This window comes from Parasteatoda tepidariorum, chromosome 8 (genome assembly GCF_043381705.1).
Source record: "Parasteatoda tepidariorum isolate YZ-2023 chromosome 8, CAS_Ptep_4.0, whole genome shotgun sequence".
Classification (NCBI taxonomy): domain Eukaryota; kingdom Metazoa; phylum Arthropoda; class Arachnida; order Araneae; family Theridiidae; genus Parasteatoda; species Parasteatoda tepidariorum.
The window spans coordinates 19,192,735-19,219,946 of NC_092211.1; the positions used below are offsets into that span (position 1 = coordinate 19,192,735).

Below are 27,212 nucleotides of genomic sequence, written 5' to 3' on the forward strand. Positions count from 1 at the left end.
ATGTTAAAAGGTTACATGTTTACATGTTAAAACATACATACATATTTATGAGTGATCTTAATATTTTTTATTTTCGTTTGATTAAAATAAAATGAATTATATATGAATTTATAATTCATTCATTATATTAATTCATAATTAGTAAAAATATTGCCAGCAAATGTGGAACAAAATTGTCATTTTTAAACTATTTCTTATTAGATATACCCATCACGGTATAAATGTTCTTTAAAAAGTTTTAAGGTACTAATAAGTGTTGAAAGTGCTACGTTTGCATTCTGATCTCTTTCGCGAAAGATAACGTAGCCTCTTACAAAAAATTGCGTTGAAATCAAGCTTGGTATAGGATTTCTTTGCCACAAATCCTTAAAAATAATAATAATAATTGTTTTATATTTGTCGATTATGAAGAATTTGACTAGCTTTTTACTTTCTTTAGCAATTTTTTGGGTTAGTTTATGATAATAATAAACTTGGCTTTGTTCACCTGAAAAAGTCAAATATCTGCTTTGAAATTGTTAGGTTTTCAGTTATAATTTTGTCAAAACGAAATAAACAATAGCTATTAAGTCATGAAACATATTATTCAAATCAGTCAAATGGGACAAACTTTTCGAGCTAAATCTATTAAAATATACCAACAGCAGGCTGATAATTACTTCGACTGAAATAATGTCCTAGCTGAGGAGCTTAGGAGGCACAAGCTAAACGATCATTTAAAAAATTTGAGAAAATCGCTCTTTGTATATATAGATGCATCATCCTTTTTTATTAAAAAACCACCTTATCTGAAGTCATGGTAAAAGGAATTAAGACACTATACTTATAACCGAACCATATTATGTTCTTAAACACGGGGAAATTAGTGTTTTAAAAGTATAACTTAAGATTTTTCTTCCATTCATTCTGTTTGGTGGGCGATTTCCATGTAAGCCAAACAAAATCCTCAATCCCTCTCAGTGGTTTCTACGAAACATTTTTCAAAAAATCATTTCAGATTATCTGGGGATTCTAGGAGCGCTATCAAAACAGCTAAAAAGACGGTGATAAACACGCGCATATACATCTCTATCGTTTAGCTTCTAAAACTCAGTTTAGCAGTAGTTTTTTTTCTTTCCCTCACTTTTAGTAATGCCAAGTTGTAAACGAAATTTCTACATGTGCGTCAAACGCCATAAGGAAAAAAAAAGAACACTGATAAGCAAAGCGTTCGTTTTTGCTATCATCCCCTCCCCAACGCCAAAACACGTTTCTTGGAAGCACTGGGATGAAGTTTATTCCGTTTGCACTTATCACCTGATAAGCGCAACTCAACTCCTCTTATAGGAACACCGCATAAGCAGCAACGCTTGTCGACAGAGCTGAAGATATTCTACGAATATCTCTATAAGAGATTCCCTTATATATTCCACCACTGACTGAATTTATAGCCTGACCCTCAATTAGAACTGATGATAGTTGCAGATTAGTTCAATGGGTAGTTGGAATCTATTGACAACTTGGCACAAGATAATGTTAACTTAAGTTATTGCACGAGTATGTGCACCACTGCAAATTACATATATTACATAGCCACTGCTAATTTAGAATATCGAAAGAAATTAGCTGTCCGGTGTGTATATCTTCTACCATTGGCAGAATTTATACTTCATCTTGGATTAGAATATATGATAGCAGCAAGTAATTACAGTGGATTGTTGTAATCTAATGATAACTTGTTCCTAAATAATATTAAGGCAATACAAAATTGTCTGCAGCTCTCCATATAGCTTATGTGTTTATCTACAACCTCAACCACTGACTAAACTTATAGCTTGATAATGAATTAGAACTGGTGATCGTTTCAAATAGTTACAGTGGGTAGTTAGAATGCATTGGTAACCTGGCAGACTTTTACCGGAATGCGTGCGTAACTCCTATGTTTCACCGCAAAGGATTGGTAAAAGTCTGCAACGGAATCATATAAAAAGCATGCTTAGGACTTTTACCCATCCATTTTGGTAAATCCTGAGTTTTGTAGATGAAACCTAGGATTTACCAGACTTTGGCTTTTGTTGCAGTAATATTTACGCTGAAAACGAAGCAGTTAAGAGGCTCCGTCCATCACGAGTTGTCTATTGATCAACAAGTGAACTAAAACTCTCAACTCAGCCAATATGTAATTCACAGAAAATGAATACCTTCATTGTTGCCACAAAGTTTCAACAAAATATACATTTATTAACATCCCTATAACCTGATTTATTGACTGATCCTTGTTCCCATACCCGAATCATATAGCATGTTAAAGTTTCAGATGCTAGGATTGGTTTATTATCAAGTTGAATTAATTTTCGAATCCGGTTTTTAATTGGATACCAGCAGGTGACGTCACGCGTGAGTGTCGAACCCGATTGGCGGCTGAATGGTGGCATAAACAAATGCAAGAGTAGCCCACGTGTGGTGTGCAAGTAAATAATAATAACTATATAATTTTTCTTAAAACAAGGCATTTTATCACTATCAAAATAATTATAACAAAATATTTAAGTAATTCAGGATTTAATGATAGAAGTAATAGCTAGTCTTTAATTTCAGATTAAATTTTGATAATAATATTAAAAACTTAATTACTCAATAATATTAATCTATTTTAAATAAGAACTTTCTCGAATTTTTACCTATTTAATAGTCAATGAATAACTTATAACTATTTACGAAATTAGAAATAGTTTCAGATGAAAAATCGTTTAAATTAAATAACGATAATATAGTTTAAATATTCCGTTATTTAACAATTAATGTGGTATTGATTATTTGAAATTTAAATAAGAATATTGATTTACTATTATTTAAAAAAAATATTGAATAAATCTTCGAAATATATTAAAATCAAGTTTGAAACAATTTATTTTATTCACCAACTAAATTTATTAGTTATTAATCACATATCAGAATTTAAAACGAATTCCACAGATTGATGGATTGCTTGTAGTTAATACTAATTTGTATAATAGGAAAAAAAAAAGTTTTTTTCGTGAGAAACGGATTTTATTTATGACAAAATATTTATTTCTTTATTAGAATCGCTATAGACAAGATTTTCTCACTCAAAATAAAAATAATAAAAAAAGAAGTATGAAATTTTTTGTGGTGAAGTTTAAATCAATGCAAAACTTAAAAACAAAAACAATAAACACTTTCCTGACAATGATGGATATGATTTTCAAAATAACTTCGAAAAAATTCCAATTTATATGATAATCGAGTTTGTTTATTTAAAAGTGATCGTGACACTCGGACATGTTTTGAAAGTAACTGTTTTTTTTATGAGGAATTTTGAGTAAAGCTATTAAATAGTCAAATTTTTTTTAAAAAAATTGTCAAGTTTTTGTTTGTAATTACATAATTTATAGCCTTTGGTTATTTACAGTTATCTTCAAAAACAATCTGATATGGTCCGTGACCTAGCTTGTTTACCAATTATGTTTTTGTCAAAAACGAAAATATGAATTTTAAGAGGTATTTGCTAAATTATGTCATACAGTAAGAAAAGCATTTTATCAGCATTATACTAGTTTAAACAGTTCAGACTCTAACAAATTTGTATTAATAAAGTTAAAATTATAATTAAATGATGAATTGAGACAGTTTAAATTAAACATTACGCAGATTGTATGCGGACAGTTCAAAAGAAAACAAAATATCTGTTTAAAAAAATATTTGTTTCTTTCCAAAGTTTAAAGCAAACAAATATTATTCAAAAATGATAATAATAGTAGGATACCATTTATTGTCAGCATAGGATACTGTGGTTGCCTAGTAAGATACTTTAAATGTTTACATAGTTCTGATTACAATTTATTAGCGGATGTCTAGTATCCCAAACAAACATTATTTAAAAATGATGATAATAGTAGGATACCGTGTACTGTCAGCATAGGATACTGTGGTTGCCTGGTAAGATACTTTGAAAGTTTATATAGTTCTGATTACAATTTATTAGCGGAAGTCTAGTATCCCAAACAAATATTATTTAAAAATGATTACAGTAGGATACCGTGTACTGTCAGCATAGGAGACTGTGGTTGCCTGGTAAGATACTTTAAATGTTTACATAGTTCTGATCACTATTTATTAGCGGAAGTCTAGTATCCCAAACAAATATTATTTAAAAATGATGATAATAGTAGGATACCGTGTATTGTCATCATAGAATACTGTGGTTGCCTGGTTAGATACTTTGAATGTTTACATAGTTCTGATTACCATTTATTAGCGGAAATTTGGTATCCAAGATCTTTTTATCGTAGGTACGTTACTGCAAAAATAATAAATTTATTTCAATTAATTTTTCCCTTACATTAATACATTTTTTTTTAAATGTCAAAAAGGCTATTTTACTGTTGTTAATCCAGTCGCATTTTTAAAATTCGATTTTTCAGTATTTTTAAAATTCGATTTCTCAGAAAGTATTCTACCGATTTCACTAAAATTCTATATTTTTCCTTGTAAGATTACATTCCTTAAAATGATGTAAAACTTGGATACCTTTGCAATTCAAAATTTTTTCAACTATTGTTAAATAAAATTATAAATGTTTATTAAAAGTTATATTGTGCATGGAATAATGTTTTGATAAATAAATTTCATGATTGAGGACAAAAAATTTTCAATTCGCTTAAAAAGGTCTCGAGATACGACGAAATACGCAAAAAGTAAAATTAACAGTAAGGGGTTCAAACTTTGGACCGCTCTCCTGGCCAAACTATTAGGAATTCGACTACTGTGTATATTTTGTGGGTCAGAAATCCAAATCTGTCGAAAAAAAGTAGTTTATTTAGAGAAAATACGTCTTTGTGTCTGATTTCGTAACTTAAAATGTCGTCTGCACTAATTAATTAGAATATTTGAGGTAACCCGTTCGAACCATTAAGTTTGAGTCATAGAACGTGAAAATTCGATCATTAGATCAAAAGTTATTTAAGGTGGTTTCTTTTTATTTAGCCCACTGTACAAATAACGGCATTATTAAACCCCTTAATTAACAATTAATAGATTATATTTATATTATACTTCCTTTTAATAACCAACGCCAATCGATATTACATACCAAATAATAAAAAACATTTCCGATGCTTTTGAATTTTATTGCAATTTGGTTTTATTAATTTATATTATGCATAATTTGCATAGAAAATTACTTCAAAATAAATTAACTTAATTATCCTGATTAAATATTTGAAAATTTTAATTCCAGTCTACTAAAATTCCATATTTTTCCTTCTAATTCAATATCCTTTTAATCAAAATTAAGTATTAAATGAGTTTCCAGCGTCATTTATATATATATATTTTTATTAATTAATTTATTCAATTTAATTATTGATTTCGTTGCGATTTTTATTTGTTATTTCGTATAAATCAGCATTAATCACAAAATAATTAGTTAATTAACGTAATTGTTTTCCCTTGAGGTTTGAAAAACAATAGAATTTACTAAATCTGTAAAGTAAATGCTTAAAAACAATAAAAACTTTTCGTGAAATGGTATTAAGTTGTTTTTTTTTAAGCTGGTGATTTATCTTAACTTATTAAGGAAAAGAACTATTTTTATTTTTTAATTGAACAGCTCATTATGAAAAATATTTTTTTAATGTGATTGACTTAAATATTTATTAGAAAATTTTCTGTAATGTTTCCTTTAAAATTATAAATTAAGAACATTATTAAGCACTAATATATTAGGTAGTGTAAGGAATAATGTTAAGATGAGGATCAAAAAGTTAACTAAAAATCATATTTAGATTTAAAATTTCTTTTAATTTATGAAGGTTTATGATAAATTATCAAAATGAGAAACTTTAATAATTTTTTTAACTGAGAACATTTTAATAATTTTTTGATCGATTGCCCGAATTTTTATGTACTCATATGCAATTTTAAGAATTTAAAGATCTGACATTGCATATGCTCATTAAATCACCCAAACAAATTTTAAGTAATTTCACTGTTATAAATTTCTCAGAAAAAAATAGTTAATTAGCAATTTGTATAATTGTTATTTTACCATATACAAACAAAACAGTCAAATAACGGTAAAAAGGTGGTATCCAAACTGTTAATTGTGAAAAAAAAAATTTATTGACTGTTTTCACTTAATACGGTTAAACAACCGGAATTTTTTTCACCAACTAGGTCTTCCTCATGAAGCCACTTAATTTTTTGCATCTAGGTACATACTTATCCATCTGTCAATCTTATGACCAACTGAACGGTGATACGAATCACAATATTTATTTCAAATCTGTCAACACAAAAAAAGCTTCCAGTGTCTTTCAATTGGTGACCCTTGACTATTAAAATACGATACTTTCATTCAAGCATAGAAAACAGCATCACAGAGATGCTTAATACAAAAGTTAAGTATTTCCCCCCAATGACGATAGATGGCACCACCAGATACCCTAATTAAGCCACATTCCACGGTTCATTTGACAAAACATAACTCAACCACAATCTAGCTCTAATATTCAGTTAAATTTCATTTTTACGGTTTTGAAGCAATATTAGAAGTAAATGGTTAGAAAACCTCATAATTTGGTACTCAAGGTTTGTTTGAACCACATCAATTATAAACGTTTTCCAAACCATGAAGGAAAAGGAGTGTTGCTAACAGTATTACGTTTAATTGGAAGAACAGACTGCTGCTGGTTTATTTACCGTGGTTTTTGAATGGAAATTCTAATGGTGTGAAATCAGATACAAACTCGTACTTTCCCTTAGTAAATATATCATTTTTTCATCGGGTTTGATTTCGTGAATAGTAAAATTAACTTCAATGGACCAAACTTCTGACTAATCTTCTCACTATCTAGTATGACCATATTTTTTAGATTAACGTTACATTATTACATTATTTTATATTATTACATTTTTACATTTTACATTACATTATTTTATATGCAAATAAATGATTTTTTATTCCACAGTTTGGTGACAAGGAACAACATAAAAAATTTTGGAGTGTGTTGAATCTTATTATGGTTCTTACGATATCATATTTAAACATGAAAAGTAGTTCGGTTTAACATCTTAATAAGGCAAATTCGCACCTTATTAAGACTCAAGGTAATGTTACGGTTCAATGTCAAATCACTTTTTCTGGGAGTGAGGAATAAAAAAATGGAACCAAAATTAAAAGAAATCAAATTTTAGATAATTAAATTACACTAATAAGATTTAACTTTGCACCTTATTGAAGTTGCAGCAAGCTATGAACAGTATTGTTTTTCAACACGCTCCAAAATTTCAAGCGATTAAATAAATTTTCAATATATATGACGAAATTCATAATTTGGTGATTGAGAGAATTTGAAATAAATAATAATCAAGTAATAAATAAAACTGTTGCTACATTTTTTAATGAAGCAGTTAAATTTTATGAATTTGATTACTGACAAAAGCTTTTTCATTTCACAGTTTGGTGACAAGAACAAATTTTGGAGCATGTTGAACCTTATTATGGTTCCCGAGATGTGCTTCAGCATAAAAAATGATTCAGTTTAAGATTTTAATAAGGCAAATTTGCACCTTATTAAGATTCAAGGTATCGATGCTATGGTTCAGAGTTAAAAAAAATTTCTCATGCAATAGTTCCCGCGATACTATGATTCAATTTTAACCATTATTAAGGTTGCAACAAACTTGCAACTTATTATGATTCAGAGTACAGTTGTTATGGTTCAACGTTGAATTCTTTTTTATGAGCTGTGATGATTAAAATACAAAAAAAAAAGTTTAATTACAATATGCAAATAATTTTAAAACACTTAAATTTGCACTGAAACACGATTAAAGTTTACATTTTATTAAGTTTGAAACAATTTTGAAGGATTTTATGGTTTAAAACAATTCGAAATTCCTAACATTGCAAACTAATTTTTATCGTATCTGTTTGTTTTGCTAAAAACAATTTTATCAAATGCGTACATAACTTAATTTCAACAAAAAAAGGAAGAAAAAAATTTATTAGTCACCTCCTTTTCCTTAAATAAAAAAATATATAAATCGATAAAAATTTAAAAAAAAGGAACTGATACAGCCTCATACTTGCATAAAGGCGTTTAAGAAAAGGTTACACGCCAAGAAATGATAATATTACTTAATGAAATGCAGCCAAAACTGATAATATTACTTAATGAAACTATGTAATAACAAGTCACGTTTAACAGTTCAATGTTGTAAGTAATAGGAATGTGAATTGTGCACTAATGTGATATTTAATTCAAAAGTATTAGTACAGATTAGAACTCAACATCTTACAAAACCAGATTAAATCAACTATTATAATTTTGAGAAGGAAATGTGGATAACAGGATCATTACAAAAATGTAATTTTCATATTAATACTGCTTTTTTAAGCAACTCGACACAGAATTTTTTTTTTACTTTTTATGCATTTTATAGATATCAATTTCTTGTACATTGATCGGTCTAATTAAAAAATTTAAAAATTTTTTGCACATTTTTTGTAAATTTTTTTGTGTTATTAAATGCTGAATAATTTTCAGGCGACCCATAAGAAAGTTACCACCCTGAATAACTTTTACTCTAATGATCGGATTTTCAATTATTGAATGTCAATCTTAATAGTTCAAAAAGCGAATCTTAAATATATTAATTAATTTTAGTGCTAACTACTGATTAAGTTACGAAATTGGACACAAAAACGAACATTCTTTGAATAAGCATAACTTTTCTTTTCTCTTTTTTTAAATTTTTTTTTGAAACCGTCATTGAACAGCCGACCCAAATTTTATGAGTTTACGACTACTAATGTTCAACTCAGAAGCTTTGTAATTTTGAACCCAATCTAGAAGACAAGGGAACTCCTGGATCGAGTATTGGGAGAAATTTGCCTTCGTGGAGGACTTTTTGATGGAGCTAACCCGCATTTGCGTTACATGGAGAGGAAGACCACGAGATCCTCCCACGATTATCCTCACGGAAAGGGGACTCTAATCCATGATCCATCTACCACTGAGGATGTTTCACGTGAGCACTGTGGTCTGTGCAAGCCGGATGAGGAATTCGTATCGACTGGGATTCGAACCCGGTTCGCCTCATTGGAAGCCGAACGCTCTATCCCCTAAGCCATCGCAGCTAAACCTCTCTTTTCGACAGAATTCGAATTTTTAAAAAAAATATAGTGGATATCTGGAAAACATAGTCCAATATTTTAGTCTGTAGAGTGGCTCATATTTGGCCACCTTTATGTCAGTCGGCTTTTCGCGTATTTCACCATATCCCGGAAATTTTTTAAGCGAATCAAAAACTTTTTTGTACAGAATTACAAAATTTGTTTATCTAAGAATACTTGAATGCACTCAATAATACAGTCAATAATACAATTAATTAATACTTTAATAAATAAACATCTAAAACAATGTATTGATTTTTTTGAGTTATAAAATTTTAAAAAAGCCAATTTTTCTTTCCCCAAAATTATTTAATTGCTTTCGTTCAAATTTGGCATTTGTCCTCTAAAAATTACACGTTTTGAAGTAATAAAAAATTGGTATATCTCACAGTTCTAAAATTTTTCGTTCATTTTTAAATAAAAAAATTTTAAAAAAAATCGCAATTATTTATCGTAATTTAATTAACAGTAAACACTGATTAATTAGCATCTCTTAAATCAACCATGCTAAGTCATTGAGAATGGCACTTAGTACATGGAATTCGAAACGTTTCAATGTAACATAAAATGCATCAAATAATAACTAAATACAACAAGGGAAGCTGAACTAGTTTACTTCTTTTACATATTTTCTATTCACTGTGCAGATAATTTTTTCACGTTATTGATATTTAACTAGACAAAAAAATTTTATTTGTTAAAGATGGTTTCGTTCATTAAAAATCCCTTTCAATAGTGACAGACAAAATATGATATATATTAAGAATTAATTATACCCTTCTTCTGCTCTAAGCCGATTTGATTATTTTCGTCACTCGAAGCATATCAATCTTTACGTGGAAAAGAATCTTACGCATTGTGAACATGCAAAGATATGGAGAGCTAGCTTACGTATTGTGAAGTAAGCTATTACTTACTATAAGCCTTACTTACATGCCTTATTACTGTAAAAGTGAAGAGTTACTGAAGTATTGTGAAGGTGAAGGTTTTATTGACAGAGAGTAATCTTATTTTATATTATATAACCGTCGTTGAACACCCGACCCAATTTTTGGGTTCACGACTGCTAATGTTCAACTCCGTAGCCTTGTAATTTTGAACCAATCTAGAAGACAAGGAAACTCCTGGATCAGTGCCCCCAGAGGTATTGATTTGTTATGGGAACGTAGAGAACTTTGCGACTCGACAGATTTAACGTGCATCAGCCACCATTTACTACAAGGGTAGTCTTCGGCCGGCAGGTATCGAACCCAAGAACTCTTGGACATGGGCCCAGCACCCTACTGCGGCTATCCCAGCCTTAGAATAATCTTAGGTCATTAAAAATAAAAAATAAAAAAAAGAAGGAAAAAAGAAACTAGCCAGTCTAAATAACTTTTAATCTAATAATCGGGTTTTCACGCACTAGGACACAAACTAAATTGTTCGCAAAGGAGGGGAGGAGAAACCTCAAATATACTAATTAATTTTTGCAGACGATATTATGTGTTTCTCAGACACAAAAAAGTATTTTCTCTAAATAAATTCACCCTTTTTTGTCAGCACCCCTTTTTTGTCAAAATATTAATAATATGCAATATCTCGTAGTATGAAAGGCATAGTTTGGAAAAAATTCGTAGTTCTGATAGATTCTTGTTTAGAATTCGCAAGAACTGCAGCGGGCATTGTAGATTTTTTTAATCTTTAGTACATAAATTTTGGACAATTTTTCTGTTCTTTAACTTTTTGATTTCTATCAGCTTTTATGAAATAATGTTTTTTTTTCTTTTTTAATTATTGATAAAGGATTTATTTTAGACGTAAGCAGAAGATACGTCTTTTAAAGCGTCAACTTTCTTTTCTTCTAAATTATTGTGTATTTATGAATGAATATACGTAGAAAAACAGTGCAAACAAAAAAAAAATTATATATTAAAATAAATCGATTTTATGAATGGAATTATTTTCCAATTTTTCATTAAATGAGAAGAGCGTAATAAGTAGTACGGTGTAAATTTATAAAATAAGTAAATAAATAAATAAAAATAAATAAAAAATTGACTGAACTTATTTTAAAATTCAATAGCAAAGAAAAAAATTTCCAAAATAAATTTTTTTTCCATTTTCATTTTTTCATTAAAAAAAACGTATTACCTATTCTTTCACGATTTTATGGGCTTTTATTTTTTCTTTTCATAAATCAACAAATTATTTCAAATATTTTTCAAGCTGCAAACTAAGGAACTAAATGCCTAAAATAATATGCGCACCTCCATATTTTTGTTCTAGACAAACCTCTTTACAAAAAATAAATTTGAAAAAATTATTTAACGCATAAATAAATTTAATATAATTGAAAATTATTTAAAAATTTATATGTACTTTTTTAAATATTAGAAGCACCTCATTGATAAAGAAATATTATTATACAAATATAATTATTATTATCTTATTATTTTGTTTTTTACACTCAAGAATATTTATTCTAAAATCTAAAAGGGAAAAAAAAGGATTCGAATTTCTTAAAATGTACTACATTGTCTATAAAATGAGAAATGTCTAAAATATTGTAACAATTTCAGTTGCTTGTTATAATCTAAAACTATGTAAAACATTCTTTCTTGTTTATTTCTTTAAAAAGCTAAAAGACGCAAACGATTTTTGTTTAAGAACAATTCTTTTATTTAATGACGGAATTTGCGTGAACTCAATAAAAAAGAAGCAAATGTTTCTGCGCGTTTTATTGGAAACAAACATGTGTACGTAAATATTACTCAATGTTTCGGACTGCAAAATAAGATAAATTACCAATACCATCTAATTTTAAATATAAAATTCAGAATAAGTAGTAAATTATTATAGTTTGAAATCTTTGGAACAAAAGTTTTTATATGTTTCAACATCGTCTGCAATNTAAAAAATTACGTACCTCCTTATTTTGTTTCTAAACAAGCCTCTTTCCAAAAAATAAATTTTAAAAAAATTATTTAACTCATAAATAAATTTAAGATAATTGAAAATAATTTAAAAATTTATATTTTTTCTTTTAAAATATTTAAAAAAAAATTAGAAACAGGTCATTGATAAACAAATAGTATTATACAAATATAATTTTTATTATCTTATTATTTTGTTTTTTACACGCAAGAATATTTATTCTAAAATCTAAGGGGGAAAAAAGGATTCGAATTTCTTAAAATGTACTACATTGTCTATAAAATGAGAAATGTCTAAAATACTGTAATAATTTCAGTTGTTTGTTACAATCTAAAACTATGTAAAAAATTCTTTCTTGTTTATTTATTTAAAAAGCTAAAAGACGCAAAAGATTTTTGTTTAAGAACAATTCTTTTATTGAATGACGGAATTTGCATGAACTCAATAAAAAAAGAGGCAAATATTTCCGCGCGTTAAATTGGAAACAAACATGTGCACGTAAATATTACTCAAGGTTTCGGACTGCAAAATAAGATAAATTACCAATACCATCTAATTTTAAATATAAAATTCAGAATAAGTAGTAAATTATTATAATTTGAAATCTTAGGAGCAGAAGTTTTTATATGTTTTAACATCGTCTGCAATGCAATTATCACAATTATTTATAGTTTTCAATGCTATAATGAAAATGGTATTAATTGTTTGCGACATAATGGATAGATAAGAACTTAAGAGTAGTATAAAATGCATTTATTTAAAGCATGCCAAAAATAAAAAATTATTATTTATAACTTACCTCTCAGTTATACTTAGAATCCATTCCGATAAATAAAAAGTCGTTTGCAACAAACAGTCAATAAAATTAACTTTAAAAAAATAATTATGTAATCACTGTAAAAATTGTTTCTTGCCACCTGATGACTATAGATTATGAACAGAGGGACATTCCACATACTATCTAGTCCTCACTCTTCCATTTGAAGTGTTTGCTGCAACTGGACGATTCTATGGTCCCCGCGCTGGATCACGTGGATACCGGAGGGACGCTAATCAGTAGGGGGGCGGAGATTCTTGCGACAGTAAGGGGCGTGGCCCTGCGACGGAGGGGGAGGAAGACAGAATCGACGTTTTCTACATCTTGCGCTTCTTTTTCTTGGATGACGTTCTCATATTTTATTTATTTATTTTTTTTTTTCTTCTACATAAATTTTTGAGATTTTCTTTTGTTCAGTTTTCTGATCAGAAGGGTTGTCTCTTTTCCTCCGCGCGATAAAAGAAAGAGGAAGCCTTGGAGCATAAATTAAATTTGAAATGCGTTTCCTTCTTTTCAAGAAATTCTCCGAACTACGGAATTCTACAGAAAATCGTATGCATTTTGTTGCTAAATTTAAGTTTATCGCTGGAGAGAAATTGGAAACTTTGAAAATATCTTCACGAATCATTACATTTCGCTTATCGTGTGATTTTTAGTAATCGTTACAGTATTTGTACATTGATTTACTCTAGCCAAAACTTTCTTAAGTATTTTGTATTTTAAAAGCTTTTAAGAAAATTCCCAAGATAGTTCTCTCACTATTTACCAATTTTAATTTTTTACTCGGCATGTCCTAACATTGTTACAATGTTATTGTGTTGAACCGACAGCAGTTCGAAGCTCACCCAACTCCAGATCGATGGGTACCATCTAGACTGGGAAGTAAAGGTGGCCAGTACACAATGCTGATAACATTGCCATTTGGCTTTGGTCTCGAAATTGATGAGACTTGAACTCTCCGACAAACTGATTGTTGCAGTACTGCTTTTTTTTTAAATTTTTTTATTTATGATTTAAGAAAATTTAATTTAAAAAATTAAAATCTAAAGATTAAGCATTTTTACTGTAAAAAATCGGCTAATTAAACAACTGAAGGAAATAATAATTTAAAAATACGAGATTTTATTTAATGCCATTTTAACGTAACTATTCAACAGATTATTTTCAAATTTTGGATTTCCTTAATTGCATATTAACATAACGAAAAGCAATTATACTGCTGAGAATTTTTGAAATGCGTTTTTATGAAAATAGACTCAGTTCAAAATAAGTGTTCACGAAAATGGACGAAAACTCATAATAACTTGAAAAACTTTAAATTCCTAGAACGTAAATTTATCACCCCGTTTATAAATTTTTTTTTATAATAGCACCCATGGCAACCTTTAAAAGCAACTGTTGATTTTTTAAGTATTTAAAAAATAATTTTATAAAAGGTATCAAGTGATTTATGCAAAATTGGTGATATCACGTAACGAATTTACTTGGATTTATTATACTGCAAAAAAATTCTGGATAGGTATGAAGTTCCGGCACTTTGGATGCATCATCCATAAAATCTATTTTCACTGTAAAGAATTGAATAGTAATTTTAACTGTAATATTTATTTAATTAGTGCGATTCAGACATTTTACGGTAATTTTTACTGTAAGAATAACGGCACATTGGATTTCTTTTTTTTCCTAAACATGTTCCGGTAATAATAAATTTTACGATAAAAAGTACCGACACTTTCAGTACCGATACTTTTTACCGTAATTTGTTCCGTAATTTTTCCTAGTCTAGTTTATTCTTTAAGAATGAACAATACTAATGAAACGGAATCAAAAGATACGTCTATTTTTTTTTAAAAAGCTGAGGCCGCTTTTTAAAATACGCATTTTGAGGTGCGTTCATTCATGGTTTTACATCATTTTAAAGAATGTAATTTTAAACAACAAACTACAAAAATTGATAGAAATCAATCGAATAGTTCCTGAGAAATGGATTTTTTTTTTAAAAAAAGTCTCATATTTAAAATGAAAAAAATTAGAATTATTTCGACTATTATTAAATAAAATAGCAAAAAATGATAAGTAATTTTTAAAAATTGTTATCGTTATATGAATGAATTTTATAATTGGGATATAATATGGATTTTATAATATAATATGAAAAAAACACAACTACTTCCACTTCGAAAATTTTACTGGGAATAACATTAACCTTTTAGTTTAATTAATAAACTGAGTTTTAAATATGTTTACTAAATTCATAAACTTAGATAAAACAACAAAATAAATTATTTCAAAAAGAATTAGACTAATACAATTGCAACCTTGCGAGTAGCGACTTGTAACAACACATTTCGTTTAATGTTTATTTGTTGCTAGAAATCAGGTTCGCAGAAAATGCTGTTTACTAGTTAAATTTAGTAGGAATAACACGACCTGTGACGTAGGTTATAGTATATCCAATTGTGAGCAAGAAAATTTCAATTCACTTAAAAATGTCTCGAGATTTAAAATTTTTAGACTTTTTTCTTGACCAAACTATTAAGACCATGCTTCGCAGATTGTGGCTAAAAATAATTCGTGACAAATTAATCATTGGATCAAAATGTAATTAGGTTTTTCTTCCACTTTTTTTTTTCACTGTACACTATCATATTTGTTTTTTTTTTATTTCTATTTTAACACTAAATATGTGTAGTTCCCTATAGCGACAAGTTCGCTATAACAACAATTCTACCTGGTATTGTCTCTTTAGCCCTGGTATTGCCTGTATAACTGAGATTTACCGTAAATAAGGCGTCGCCAGTCGAAACTTAATCGTTCTTAGTTGTTTATCGAATCGTTATGTCTGCCACACCATGATTGAAACACTGATCTTCCTATAACTGTCCTTTTTAGAACACATATCTTCCAAACCTAGTAAGATGTTTGCTATGTGAAGTTTTAAGAAGCGTGGGAATTGGATGGAACACGCTTTCCATGGTTCAGTCCCCATGGAAAGCATGGGGACTAAACTGAGATGAGATATTTTATCAGTTATACCTTATCACATTATCGGGTGAACATTTCAAAATTGTCGTAAAAAAGATAGCTTCTTCTCGGCAGTCGTGTTGGCACTAGATATTCGAAAATCATTTTTCGAAGAATGATGGTAGGAGAAAAGGATCAAATTACCAAGCAAGATTATCTTATGCAAGTGGTTCTTAAAAGCAAGGCAATTCCTAGACTGAGAGAAACTGTGTTTGAAAGAAAAAGAAATAGTTTTACCATACCTCGTTTATACCAAAGTGAAAAGTATGATTAGTCATTCGTTGTTATTGGTGCTTATTATAAATTAACTCACTTTTAATAAAACTGCATTGCAGTAATTGATTTGTTTAATTGTCATTTCTCTATGTGATATAAAAGCACAATGGTCTCATACAATTTTTCATTGTTATCGGTGCATTTTTATTGGCCCCGAAAATCACATGGTAAAACCCAGTTTTTTCGGATTAATTTTTTATATGTTTTTGGTTGTCATCAGCATAAAATTAATAAAAGTCGTTAAAGATACTGTTTTTCTATTATAATATATATTATATGGTACCTTTCAGTTAAACGGGAGCAAGAAAATAACTATTTCGATTTTATTTATTTATTTTTTTGTTTATTTTTTCTATTATTTATTTTTATCTGTTTAGAAATATAAATAAAATAGAAAAAGTACGAAATAAAAAATTTCAAAGTTGGCACTTTTTGGCGACTTTTCATCTGCGCTTAGCTAACCGAAAAGTACCAAATATTTTTGTACCCCTAATTTAACGATAAAGACACACTTAATATTAATTTTTCTTATTCTACTCAACAATTATTATGTTTTTGATTTTGATTGTTTTCGAAATTAGAGTTGTAAAATACCTTACCTTACCCTGTTTTACCTTAACCTTATTATTCTATATTTTGAGATAAACTCATGTAAAACGGTGTCTAAGCTTATGAGTCACTTTGTAACATTATTTTTTTATTTCAAATGGCATTCATATACTATAAAAAATTATAATTAAGGAGATTCGTTAAATGATTAAGAACAAAACAATAAGCTTCATACACAATGGAATGTACAAATTTCATTTGATATGTTTTATGGGACCGGGATAGCCTGGTTGGCAGGGCGCTGGACTCAATTTCGTGAGAACGGGAGTTCGAATGTAGCTGGCCGAAGATTCCCCGTCCAGTGAACGGTGACCGATGCACGTTAAATCTGTCGGGTTACAAAGTCCTCCATGTTCCCAAAACAAATTATACCTCTGGGGGTACTGGATCGGAGATTGATCGTTCTCTGGTTCAGGTAAAACTTACGATCTGTGAATGGATTAATGGATTTATGAATGGGTCCGCTCTATGAGCGCGTGTGACGTATAGGCTTGGCGGAAGTTGAATTCTTGGCCACAGATGGCACCACTGGAAAACAAGAACAATCGCACCCCTTTTGTCTTAATAGCCTATGACAACAACAACAATATTGTTTGCAACAAAAAACATTACATTACAGCTGTAAACTCACGGAATTTGTTATAATAATATTCATTTAATTTTTTAATGTTCTTTTAAAAGAAATAATTACGAAGGAAAATTATAAATATTTACAAATGCATATGTCTTAATAGAATTCTAAATTAAATGTTTGAACATAGGATGGTGAGGCACAAGTTTAAGCAAATATAATTCTTTTTAGTACATATATTTTTAGTGAATAACCTCAAATTTTGTAGAAAATACGGTTTTATGCTGAAAAAATAAAACGACAATTATTGGGAAGCAATCAGTGGGGCTGATGAGCAGCATCGAACAGGAGGCCTATCCCATTAGAATTAAAAAAATCTTAATTTTGACTTGCCAAACGTTATTAAATTGTGTATGGTTTTTTCTGGAAAAAAAAATTTAAGAAATAATATCCTATATATTAGAATCAAGCTGACTAAGGATATAAAGCATTCGCCTCCCAAAGAGATGAACAAAGTTTGAATCCCAGCGGTGGCTGTTTAAAACGAATTCTGCTCCTAACTTGCCCCGACTAGAGTTTTGGCGAAAAATACCCTCAGTGGTAGACAGAGCATGGGTTAGATTCCCCTTGCTATCGGACTAACCGTTGGAAGTTTTCGTGGTTTTCCTCTCCAAATGCGGGTTAGTTCCATAAAAAAAACCTCTGCAAAGACTAGTTTATCTCAATGTTTAATAGATTAGTTCCATTGTGTTCTGAGTTAGGCTCGAATTTACAAGGCCACGGAGCTGAATATTGATAGCCGTAAACTCAGCATTGAATCAGCAGTTCAACACCGGTTTTAAAATAAAATAGCTCATATAGCTATGGCGTTATAAATTGCGTAGAATTACTTCTTCGAAACAAATTGCTATGTTGTTAATAAAAACTTGTTGGCCAAATATTATTTCTCACAAATTATGACATTTTAGTATCGATTATAATTTTTGAATATTTAATTTAATCAAAAGTTTTGATTTGTAAAAAACACGAACAACTATCTCATTTTGAAAATGCAATTTAAAGTACAATGAATCATATTTGAGAAAAGTCATTCTAATAGATTCTGAGTTCACAATCAAATTTCAAAAAACATCGTGTTTTCGAATTTTAAAAAGAACTATCCTATTAATTTTTTAGATTATGCCATTAGCAAAAAATAAATATATGTGCCTTACAATTCAAAACTTTTTCGACCACTATTAATTAAATAATAAATAATTGTAAAAATTACTTCGTCGAGTTAAATTATCTAATGAAAAAACGAGTTTTACAATTGCGTGCAATAACTTCTTGATTAGCTTAAAATTTTCTTGCTATTTTACTCTGGTGTGAAAAGTGCCTAAATTAAAAAAGGGTAGTAGGACAACTTGAACTAAAACTAAAAGTATTAGGGGGAATGGAAAGCAATGTCGTTTCGGAGCATTAAATATTCGTTAGTCTTAAAAAGCAATTCATTTTTTTTTATCCATTTCAATTATTTTTGATCTGGCATTGAAAGGTTGTTGCTAACGAGAGTGAATACATTATTCATTAAAAAATGAAATTTTGATAACAAATATCAAATAAAATGACATTACTTTACGGTCCCCCTAATATATATTTTCCATGGTCAGCTGTAGTTTGTCTCCTTCTTTTAAACACATTTACATTATTTCATAAAGAAATAAACATATTTTTATTATTATTATATTATGGAAGATAGAAACACTAATAATTAATGAAATATTTTTGACAAAAAGGCGTGTTTTTAAAACGAAGATTTAACGGGTAATGGGAAATCGAAAATTTTAATGGTCTTCCTGATAAAACTATTGGAGCTATTTATAGGAAAGCGGCTATATATACTTACCATACTGTAAGGATCAAGAACTCAAATCCCTAAATGAAAATTTTTTTATCGGAAGGTATGCTTGTTAATTCAGAGAAAGTACGAATTTTTGCCAGATTTCGTTAACTGAAATGTCGTCTATACAAACTATTCTGCTATATTTTGCCCTTTGGAGCCATTAAGATTCTATCTCGCAAGGAGAAAAAAATCTGGTAAAATTAACGTCCTGAATAGTAATGATATTTCTAATGGAGAAAGAAAAAAATATAATTTTGGCCATTAAAACAAAAAAAAATACGGCATACAAACCAATCATTTGGTAATTCTTCCGTTCATGTGGTAACTGTTTACCGGAAATTTCAACAATGAAATTCTTATTAACACATATTTAGTATAGAATCCAAAACTGAAAAGTAACCAAATAATGGTTTTTATGCCATGTTCTAAGGTATCAAGGTAAAATTACTAAATTTTACCACACTTACCACAGCTTATCGCATATTATAAAACCATATTTTATTGTAAATTTTACCAAAAACATTACCCAATCCCATCGGTAAAAATTACCGAGCTTCTTAGTGTTCCCCCAGTGCCAGAAATTTACCATGTTCTGGTAGTTTGGATTTCACTTTTTTTTTTCTTAGTGTAGAACATAATAATCATTACATCAAAAGTTATTATTGATCTACTGAGTATTGGTGATTGTAAACAAATTATGAACTTTATATTTTTCTCAAATTTCAAATATAAATGCATCCCACAGCGTTAGGAACTAAAACTGTTTGTTAAGCATTTTCGAAATTTCGGGTTACACCAAAGTAGCGTTCAAATTTGCTACCTTAATACAGTTACAAATTTTTGTCTCACCAGCAGAGGGCGTTGTATTCACTCGCAATAATTTGTACCACTTGTGAGGTAGACAACGGATCGGAACGGAAAGCTAATTGGAAAACCTATCAAATATAGTACTATCATATTATTTTACTATTATTAAATTTCTTTGTTATAAAATTTCGCTCTTTTATTCAAATACGATGGCAAATTGAACCTAATTGATTGGATTTTATATAGCTTTACGGTTTCCCTCCAATGCTATATAAGCTTAACAGCTCATGCATGAAAATTTCTTTAACCGTGAATGCAAAATCTCTCTATTATGGATCAACATAGAACCAGTTTTTCTTAAAATAATCATCATTATAATGAATCAAGAAACAAAAAATAGTTTGAAAATATTTTTTTAAAAAAGTGATTTGAAAATTCATTTGATTTGGATCCGTGTGTCCAGATTTAATGCAATCGTATATAATTCGAATATAATTAGATATTTTTTAAAAGTTAATTAATATATAAGAGTCAACTTGAAGTTTACGGAAAAGAACTTTTCATCTTTCCTGTTCTTGTATTTTTATATCTTCTATAACAATATTATTATGTATCCAATAACACTAGTCTTTCATGAACTTTATCTGGTGATTAGTTAAAAATATTAATAAAAATAATTAAGTGTTATATTTCAATACTATGAAATATCTTCACTAGTTTAAAAAGTTTTTTTTTTAAATTCGAATATTGTATTACGATTTGTTATAAGATACAATGCGATGAATTTACTACATTCAAATTATTTTTAAATTTCCCGAAGAGTTTTAATTAATTAGTTAAAAATTATAAATTAAAATCATGAGGGAAGAACGGTTTATGCTCATGAAAGATGAAACTGAGAAAAATACGAATTTTAAATAGAATGACTCTCAAGGAGGACTGATTTCGCCCGTTATTGTTTTATAAAAATGCAGCTATATTCCAAATGCAACAGAGGGTGCTCGAATCGTCATTTTGGTGAAAAATGGACAAAACCCATAAAAATTCTGTTATGGTTGAAGATTTACCCTTGCATATAAATAGATTTTTTTTTCTAAAAAAAGAAGCATCCAATTAAATTTTAAATTACAATAAGCTAAGTTTTTTTTTTCCATTTTGGTGATTCAAAACAGTGTCAAAAGCATTCGATTAAAATATAAATTGAAAATGTTACATTTATAGTTATTATCTCAAATTAGTACTAGTGTGTAATTATTAAATGTAATATTGAATCGTTTTTCTGTAAAAATTTCATGGCATTATATTAGTTCCAAAGTTCTCGAACTAAAGCAGTGTTTCGGAAGAGGGGTGCTGTTTTTCATCTACCTCATCCTGACTCCACTAAACGTAAACACAGAGTGAGGGTGCCGTCGGCAGCTATTTGGATGAAGACTGTCAGCAGTTTAGAGCTTTTCGAGGGTCACAAAACCATGTATTTACGTCTGATAGATGAAGCTTTACTTGAAGCGTCACTCAAAAGTGACTCTTTCTCGAAAGACAACTAAGTATCTTGCGAAAATGATTTAATGACAAGATTAATTGAAATTTTTCTTTTTTCTTCTTTGAAAAAAACGAAAAGTTTGTTGGATACATTGGATTCGACTTAATGTGATTAGAATTTTAAGTTTATGATTTTTTTTTCTTTGAAGAGGCCTTTTTCATTCTGTCGTGTAAACGAAAAAAAGAGCACCGGAAGAAAAATCCAGAAAAAACACCGGAAAAAGGCACTGGAAATGGCACAGGAAATAAAGCACTACGTTAGTAAGGAAATTTAATTAATTAATAAAGAAATTTAATTAGTTAATAAAGAAATTTAATTAATTTAGAAATTTAATTAATTAATAAAAAAATTTAATTAATAAAGAAATTTAATTAATGGAGAATTTAACAACCTATTTTATTCGAGTCACCGAATCAGAATTTAAGGCAATTAAATATTTATTCAAATCATTATAGATTTTTTTTATATAAAAATTAATTAATTTGCGAGATTAATTATTTACGGAAAGTATCTTTCAAAAATTCATACAATTTAAAAAATTGTTTAAAGCAACTCTAAAATTGTTCTGAATTTCAATGTTGTTGCCGTCGGCCATTAAGACAGAAAGGGTGCCATCTATGGCAGAGAATTCGACTTCTACCACACCCATACGTCACACCCGTTTATAGGGCAGGCCCATTCACGCATCCATTCATTCGTCCACAGATCTTAATTTTGATCTGAAGTAGAGAACGATCAAACCAATTCAGTACCCCCTGAGGCATCGATTTGTTATAGGTACATGGAGGACTTTGTGACCCAACAGATTTAACGTGCACCACTCACCATTTACTACACGTGGAGTCATCGGCAGGCTGGATTCGAACTCCCTTTCTCACAAATATGAGTGCAACGCCCTGCCAATTAGGCTATCCCAGCCCTTCTGAATTTCAATAATTACGCTTATTTTACTTTGATTTAAATAACACTTATACATTATACTTATGGTATTGCCGCTTATAAATACTGTGGTTATGAGAGCACATTATACCACGGTTGCAAGTGCAGAGGTAATAGATTTTTTACCATACCTCGAATCTGATAAGTATCCTAATTTCATCAACCTTCACATTCATGGTACCTAAAATACAGTAGCGTAGTTATTATGTAGGTTCAAGTGAGGTTATCTCTTTTTGATATAAATGTTGCCGTAAAATAAGTGTATAATTCAATTATTTCATAAAATAACTAGATAAGCCAGTTAAAGTATGTAACAGAATAAAAATTTCATACTTTACCAAGTTATTCTATGAAATAACTAGAAATAACTAATGATAGTTGTTGTAGTTCATTTACGTCGCACTAGAGCTGCACAATAGGCTATTGGCGACGGTCTGGGAAACATCCCTGAGGATGATCCGAAGACATGCCATCACAATTTTGATCCTCTGCGGAGGGGATGGCATCCCCTCTTCGGTAGCCCGACGACCTGCGCGCGAAGTCGAGCACTTTACGGTAGCACAGTTTAACGAGGACCAATACCNCCCCTGAGGCATCGATTTGTTATAGGTACATGGAGGACTTTGTGACCCAACACATTTTAATGTGCACCACTCACCATTTACTACACGGGGAATCTTCGGCTGGTTGAATTCGAACTCCCTTTCTCACAAATATGAGTGCAACGCCCTGCCAATTAGGCTATCCCAGCCTTTCTGAATTTCGATAATTACGCTTATTTTACTTTGATTTAAAAAACACTTACACATTATACTTATGGTATTGCCGCTTATAAATACTGTGGTTATGACAGCACAATATACCAAGGTGCAAGTGCTGAGGTAATAGATTTTCTACCACCCCTCGAATCTGATAAGTAATCTAATTTCATCAACCTTCACATTCATGGTACCTATAATACAGTAGCGTAGTTATAATGTAGGTTCAATTGAGGTTATCTCTTTTTGATGTAAATGTTGCCGTATAATAAGTATATAATTCAATTATTTCATAAAATAACTAGATAAGTCAGTTAAAGTATGTAACAGAATAAAAATTTCATACTTTACCTAGTTACTCTATGAAATAACTAATGATAGACTATTCAAGTGAAAAATAAACGATTTCGAAATTGTTTTATAAATTAATCGGTCATAAATAGCTAATTTCTTTCCTAAAATACATTTTATCCCTATTGCGGTAGATTAATTGATAAATAATAAGGAAAAGCAGATGATATAATTTATTATTGCTCTTATTAATAACTACGGCTGATAGCAACGGAATGAAGCGTGCGCATCAACACACGAAAGTCACAGCAAAGCAGCTATAAGCTGTTTAAAACTGAATAAAAGCAGCTAGATCCGGTTCAAAGAGCTTTCAAGTGCCGTATTTCATACTATAACTATCACGTAATCCTTATTCTATAGAATACCAACTTAAATCGTAGAGTTCAATAATTTTATATAATTTTACTGTCTAGTTATTTAATGGAATACTTTTTTGTTCTATGAAATAACGGATTTCACACTTTAACTGTAATGTAGAATTTCGAAGGGGATTTTGTCCCTCAAAACTAGGCCGCTGACCTAATACATAGCCTTTATTTATTTTTTTTATTTTTTATTATTATTTGATTCATCATAATTTTCCCATGTCTTAATTGATAGTTTTTATTCCATTCGTTTCTGTTAATAGTTTCCACTAAGTTCATCGAAATACTAAAGCGTAAAGTATCTACATAAGAAACACGTGGTTTCAGTTTATTATACTGTTTAAAATATGAATGCTGTGACGTCATTCCCATATGTTGTGAAATTATAAGTGTTGATTTTATTTATGATTACATAGCATAGGAAACCTAAGATAAATAATCTATAAGAATGTGCGATAAAGCTAATTTCTGATAGATTAGAGTTGTAAGCTAGCATATCATTATTATAAAATATTTTTCGAATCCTACGGAAAAAAAATTATTTTTGTGGATGTGGTGCAAGAATCGGTGGTAGGAGGAAATTTTAAAGAAGACAGTTAGATCTTCCGTGTCTTCGAACGAATGTACGTACACCAAATTTGGTGCGGATCGATTCAGAATTGTGGAACTTCATACGGTACATGTGCACATCCATATAGGCCGAGACAACCTGGTTGGTAGGACGCTGAGCTCGTGAGAACGTAAGTTCGAATTCCACCGGTCGAAGAATAAATGGTGACTGATGCACCTTAATGGTGACTGGTGCATCGAATCCCACAGGTCGTATATTGAATGGTGACTGGTGCACCCTAAATCTGTTGGGGTAACTGAGTCCTCTGGGTTCCCATAACAAACCAAAACCTTTTGGGGTACTGAATTGGAGATTGGGCAAAACTACGATCTGTGGTTATGAAAGAATTGAATATGATTGGGAAGTCATGCTACTTTTTACCATTTGTTAAAAGGAGGGTATGTAATAGTTTGATATTGTGCAGAATTTTTTTTTAAATGTTCATGTTTACGTTTATACGTACTTTTAAACTACTTTTGCTTCACTGGTAGTACTACAATTTTCATGATTTATTGTACAGTTATGTTTCAAACAGTTGAAAAATTTATCCCCCGATATCATTTGAATTTATATTTAATTGCTAATTGAAGTAATCTAAGCTAAAAATATTTAAAACATATAAATATTTTCTATTTTACTTTGAGACTATATTTCAAAGTCTCTGTCGTCGTGTGAAATTAAGAATTTTTGCGAATAATGTGCTATACTTTCATAACTGCAGTGAGTTTATAACAGTTCTTTATGGCTGTTTGGTCAAGTTCTACCTATGCTAATTCTGAAAATGGCGCATAATGCCAATACGTGGAACAGCCACAGTTTCTTGGAAGGGAAAAGCGTTTGTCACCAAATTTTTTAATATTTAAAAAATTACTCCAACTCTCATAAAAATTTTGAAATTTTTTGTTAGTTTTTATACTAATTATTCAGGGGAAATGATCTTACCAAATTGGCTATTTTTAAATAAAAACCTTCTTTTTTTCATGATGACCATCTGATTGGCACTCGTGGTTTGTATCAGTAGGGTAGATTTATAGGCCACTGTTTCAGGGACACCATTTTATGTTGAGCCAAAGTTGCTCCCACAGTAAGGGCAGATAGTACAGAGAATGAAAGACTGTCCATGCCTTGTCCGGATTCGAATCCAAGACCTTTCTAATGTGAGTTTAATAACCTTTATATTGTTATTTCACAGTTCTAAATACAAAATCATTCTTTACGGTTAGATTGCATTTATAGTTTTAAATTGTAGCTTTGCCTTTTAATTGTAGCTTTGCCTTGTAGCTTGAACTGTGGCTTTTTTATTTTACTTGACAAAAGAGTTTCAAATAACGCTGTTAAAATTTCTTCCTTAAGCGATAGAAAACATCTTCAGTTGTGATGGTATTTTAGAATGGAGAAGAAATCTCCAAAAATGATTGTATCGAATGAAAATTAATGCCCGACGTACAGGGATTACTTTTTCTTACGATTGGATTAAAAATTTACACGCCAGACAAGATAAGGCTTTGTTAATAGCCGCCAACTCTTATTAAACTTGCACCACAGGTAACATTTTAGCACTGGAATAAATAAGATGTTTAATTTCAAAAATTATTTCTAACGTAAACACAGGTGTCGAAAAAAATTTAATAAAAAACGCATATTATTATCAATTGCGAACAAGAAAGACAATAATAAAGAAGTAAAATTATGATTAAACAGTTCTTTTTCAAATACACATATTTGCTTTATTGTTCATTTCATGAATTTAAACTTTTGGCTCACCTTACAACAACAAAGCATTTTTAATTCTCAAGATATCTTTACTTTCTAAAAATTATTAAAAGTTTGGTGTTCTGTAATCACTACCTTTACTATGAAAGAATTAGGGCAATATAGTGATACACCATATTTTTTCAAAAGTAATTCTTTTTAGTAAAATTGTTCCTTAGTATTGATTTCAAAAAAAAAAAAAAAAAAAAAAAAAANTAAAAAAAAAAAAAAAAAAACTTTGCGAGTTTTCAGAATTTTTATCTGCTAACCACACAATGCACAGAAATACCTTGTAGTCTACATTTTGCTTCTAAAAAAATGAAAATGCTCTTCTGAACAATTTAGAAGTTCGGCTTATCATTATATTATCTTAAGTCAGTCATTGTATATGTTTAGAACACCTTGCCAAAACAGAAATATAAAATATGTCCGCAATGTATGTCACAAATTCATACTTAAGTGCGAATAATTGCGTTTGTGATTCTTAGTCAAAAGTCAGTTATAAGTTAAAAATTATATTTAAGTCAAAAGTCAGTTCTAGGTGAAAAATCATATCTAAGTCAAAAGTCAATAGTGGATCATAAATCAGTTACAAAGGTTTCTAATGCCATGTAAATTAATTAAGGCCGCCGTTTCGTATTTTTATGAGATAAGTCTACATTTTTACATCTTCTACAAGTCTTAATTTATTAAAACAGTTGTATTTCATGAATCAATCAAAAGGCGATTCGTTTTACGAAAAGAAAATACAAAACTATAAGTTTTAGTAGTCATTATTAAGATGTTTAAAATTTGGTGCCACTAACTCGAC

At 29.6% G+C, this 27,212-nt stretch overlaps 1 protein-coding gene across 1 annotated transcript in view; it reads right to left on the minus strand.

Moving 5' to 3' along the window:
* LOC107449253 (LIM/homeobox protein Lhx9) overlaps positions 1-13,145 on the minus strand; it is a 65,472-nt gene extending 52,327 nt beyond the window's left edge. The window contains exon 1 of the mRNA XM_016064738.3: positions 12,897-13,145. The gene's annotated coding sequence lies outside the window, so the exon portion shown is untranslated. The remainder of the gene's footprint in view (positions 1-12,896) is intronic.
* Between the last annotated feature and the right edge of the window lie 14,067 nt (positions 13,146-27,212).